Below are 4,834 nucleotides of genomic sequence, written 5' to 3' on the forward strand. Positions count from 1 at the left end.
CTCCCAATTGCAGTGTTGATTGAGGCGCAACGCAGCAGCGAAGCCACAGAAACATTAAGGGACAAGGGAAGTTGGAGTCGATGCCTTGTGCTGCGGTGAAAATATCCCGAATCTTAGACCAAAAGGCCGGCGTTCAATTCACAGATGGTGCAGGTGTGTGTAAAATCAACTTTGAACAGGTTCTTGAGGGAAAACAAGGGAAGTCAGGAACCGAATAAAAACAATAGAAACGCACACAATGCGGTGGGGCTCTCAATACTCAGGTGATTTTAGTCTTTACCAAGTGTTTCAGGGTCCCAATACAGTCTGTTCCACTCTTCCTTGTGCACAGCCATATCCCACGATTGTGGGGTAAAGTGTTGTGGTGGGATATAAAGCTGCTTTTCTGGAACTCCCTCAGTTTTGGAGGTGAAAATAGGTGAGAAGGAGTAGGGTTTTGTATGGAGTTACCTGTTACCCTCTTGTTGCAGCATCTTATTATTGCCCTGACTCTACCTCGTACATGTTTGGTAGAGATCAGTGACGTTTCATAAGCCCACAATACAAGATCCGTCACTCTGTTTAAGACAGCAGAAATCTCTTTTATCACTATAGTCATGACATGCATGGACCTGTTGCAGGGCTTCAAAGTCCATGAGACAGCCATACTCTCTATGATAGACAGACTGAGTTTGGAACTTCCTCTGTCCTTAAGACTTTATGCACTGCTTGCGCTCTTCCATTTTGCCTTTGCACATTCCCTTTCCAACACACCCCACCTGCATCACTCCACAGTTGGAGCTGTCAAGGGCAGAAGTCTGTAGAACATCCTCCCTAACCTTCTCTATCATCCTTTTAAGATGTATTTTAAAATCATTCTCTTTAATCAATGTATTGATCATCCATGAAGCACCTTAGGAGATTTGCCATAGTGAAAGATTCCATGCCCTGTGCAATGAGGCAGGAATAATTAATGACTTCAGAGTTAGGGATCCCATGGGAAGAAGCGATCACCGTATGGTTGAACTAGAATACATATGGTGAGTGTGAAGATAAAGTCTAATAACTGGGTTCTGTGCTGGATAAAGAAGACTGGAAACATAAATTTTATGGTGGGAAGTTGATGAGCAGTGGAAGATTTTCAAAGACATTTTACAAAGGTCTATTCCAGTGAAAAGGAAGAACTGTATGAAAAGGCATACTCAGCAATGTGTATCTGAGGAAAGTGATCAAATTAGATCATAAACCTATAAGTGATAGGAGTGGAAGTAAGGCCATTCGGCCCATCGAGTCCACTCCGCCATTTAATCATGGCTGATGGGCATTTCAACTTCACTTACCCGCATTCACCCCGTAGACCTTAATTCCTTGTGACATCAAGAAGTTATCAATCTCTGCCTTGAAGACATTTAGCGTCCCGGCCTCCACTGCACTCCACGGCAATGAATACCACAGGCCCAGCACTCTCTGGCTGAAGAAATGATTCTGCATTTCTGTTCTGAATTGATACCCTCCAATTCTAAGTCTGTGCCCACCGGTCCTAGTCTCTTCACCTAATGGAAACAATTTCCTAGAGTCCACCCTTTCCAAGCCATGTATTATCTTGTAAGTGCCTATTAGATCTCTCCTTAACCTTCCAAACTCCAATGAATACAATCAAAGGATCCTCAGTCATTCCTCGTATGTTAGACCTAACATTCCAGGGATCATCCGTGTGAATCTCTGCTGGACACGCTCCAGTGCCAGTATATCCTTCCTGAGGTGTGTGGACCAAAACTGGACACAGTACTCCAAATGGGGCCGAACCAGAGCTTTTTAAAGTCTCAGTAGCACATCGGTGCTTTTATATTCCAACCGTCTTGAGATAAGTGACAACATCGCATTCGCTTTCTTAATCACGGATTCAACCTGCATGCTTACCTTTAGAGAATCCTCGACTAGCACTCCCAGATCCATGTATACTTTGGCTTTATGAATTTTCTCAACGTTTAGAAAGTAGTCCATGCTTGTATTCTTTTTTCCAAAGTGCAATACCTCGCGTTTGCTCACATTGAATTCCATCAGCCATTTCCTAGACAAATTTTTCAAAATGTCTAGATCCTTCTGCAGCCTCTCCACTTCCTCAGTACTACCTGCCTGTCCACCTAACTTCGTATCATCAGCAAACTTCGTTAGAATGCCTCCAGTCCCTTCATCCACATCATTAATATATAATGTGACCATGCAGGTAACCATGCCTCGGATCCAATCAACAACAAGTCCAACTTTGGTGCAATTGCCGAATGGGCAGGCTGTTCAAGTCCAAGGAGTTATCCAAGCAGCTCAATCCTCAGTCATACAGTCCCCCCAATTTCAGACTGTTCAGATTTCAACTATACTTGAAAATGAAGACTCCCAGGAATCTGTGGATAGCATGACTGACTCTCAGAAACGTAGAGGAATTCTATCGAGTCGGCGTTCATACAGAAAAATCCTGAATGAAATTTCTTCTGATCCCACCAGTGTGCCAAGAAACCGATGAAGAGAAATCAGAAGAAGAATCTGTCTCAACCATTACTACAATGAAGATGCAGACACCCATCTATCAGATTAGCAGCGGACAATACATTGCTATTACACAGGGGGGAGCAATTCAGCTGGCGAACAATGCTACAGATGAAGTGCAAGGACTTCAGACACTAACAATGACCAACGCAGCTACACCCAAGGTTGGAGCAGCCATTATACAGTATGCACAGAGCCCTGATGGACAGCAAACCTTTGTGCCGGGCAGCCAGGTGCTTGTACAAGGTGCTGCTGGAGATGTCCGAACCTATCAGATCCGTACAACTCCTAACTCCACTGTTGGCCAGGGCATCTTCACCAGTCCTGCAAAGCCAGCCCCAGAATGCTGAAGAAACCACTCGTAAACGTGAAATCCGCCTCATGAAAAACAGAGAAGCAGGTCGAGAGTGCCGTAGCAAGAAGAAAGAGTATGGGAAATGCTTGGAGAATTGTGTTACCGTTCTGGAAAATCAAATTGAAAGAGAAGGCGTACAAAGTGGCCAAAAACAGCATGAAACTAGAATAGGGAAAACGTTAAAGGTCAACCGAAAGCCACAAAAGAGCTATAAAGAAAAGTAATATCGAACATGAGAAAAAATAAACTAGCACAGACTATAAAGACAGAGAGCAAATGTTTATATAAACATATATAACGAGAAAAGAATGGCTAAAGTAAATGTTGGTCCTTTGGAAATGAAAAGAAGCATTTAGATATGGGATATCACAGTGGAGGATACTAATATCTTTCCAGTAACTAGAAAAGAGACAAAGGTAGGTGAGGATTTGGAAACTATTGTTATGACGGAACAGCTAGTTTTAGACTGTTTGGAGGTAATTGAGCGAACGATAGAGAAGTCTCCTGACCTTGATGCAATGCATCCCAGGGTACTAAAAGAGATGCCAGGAAAAATAGCAAATGCACTGGCAGTAATATTCCACAATTCATTGGCCTCTGTGGCAGTCCCAGCAGATTGGAAAACAGCAAAAGTGATACCACTGTTTTAAAAAGGAGTTGGACAAAAAGTGGGGAATTATATATCAGTTAGTTTATTCTCTGTAGTGGGAAAGATGCTTGGGTCTATTATCAAGGAAGAAATAGCAGGGAATCTCGATAAAAATTGTCCCCTTGTACAGACACAGCATGGGTTCATGAAAGGCAGGTCATGCTTGACCAATTTTTTGGAATTATATGATGACATGTCAAGCAAGATGGACAACGGGGACTCAGTGGATGTGGTGTAGCTGGATTTCCAAAATACCATCAACAAGGTGCTGTGTAAGAAGCTGTTGCATAATATGAGTGCATGGTGTAAGGAGTAGAAGATTGGTTGACTAATAGGAAGCAAAGTGTGGGGATAAATAAGTATTATTGAGAAGTAGTGTGCCTCAGGGATCGGTGTTGGGACTGCAAGTATTTACAATTGATACAGATGATTTGGAGTTGGAACCAAATGTAGTGTGTCAAAGTTTGCATGTGACACTAAGATGATTAGCGGAACAAAGTGAGTGTAGGACTGTGACACTTTGCAGTGGAACATAGATACATTGAGTGAGTGGGTAATGGTTTGTCAAATGAAATAGAATGTTTGTAAATATAAAGTTTATACTCTTTGGTTATAGTAACATTTTAAAAAATATACTTGAATGTTAAAAGGTTGCATCATTTGCTCTGCAGAGGGACCTGAACATCCTTTTACATGAAGGTTGGTCAGCAGGTACAACAATCAGTTCTGAAAGCAAATGGAATTTTGTCCTGCATTGCTGAAGGGATTGTATTTAAAAGTAGAGGTTATGTTCCAGCTGTATTGGGTGCTGGTGAGGCCACACCTGGAGTACTGAATGTAGTTTTTATCTCCTTAGTTGAGAAAGGATGTACTGGCACGAGAGGGAGTGCAGAGGAGGTTAACCAGGTTGATTCCGGAGTTGAGGGGGTTCACTTAACAGAGACTGAATAGATTGGGATTATATTTATTGGAATTCAGAAGAATGGAAACATATAAAATAATGAATGTAATGGATAAAACATAAGTAGAGAGGGTGTTTCCACTGGCAGGTGAAGCTAGAACAAGAGGGCATCACCGCAAGACTAGAGGCAGCAAATTTAAGACTGAATTGAGAATGAACTTCTTGACCTCTATGGAATTCATTGCCCAGGGAAGTAGTTGATGCTAGTTCAGAAAACGTTTTTAAAGCTAGGTTAGATTTTTAAAAACGTAATTAATTAAGGAATACGGTGAGAACGTGGGTAAATGGTTGTGTCCATGAAATGATCAGCCATGACCTTATTGAATGGCAGAGCAGGCTCGAAGGG

The 4,834-nt window shown here is 42.2% G+C and overlaps 1 pseudogene; it reads left to right on the forward strand.

Annotated features, from left to right (window-relative positions):
• The first annotated feature begins 2,212 nt into the window (after window positions 1–2,212).
• LOC148141514 (cyclic AMP-responsive element-binding protein 1 pseudogene) lies at window positions 2,213–3,102 on the forward strand (annotated as a pseudogene).
• The last annotated feature ends 1,732 nt before the right edge of the window (window positions 3,103–4,834 follow it).

Source organism: Chiloscyllium plagiosum, unplaced genomic scaffold, assembly GCF_037043375.1.
Source record: "Chiloscyllium plagiosum isolate Xiang-an unplaced genomic scaffold, Cpla_swu_hap1 HiC_scaffold_33, whole genome shotgun sequence".
Classification (NCBI taxonomy): Eukaryota; Metazoa; Chordata; class Chondrichthyes; order Orectolobiformes; family Hemiscylliidae; genus Chiloscyllium; species Chiloscyllium plagiosum.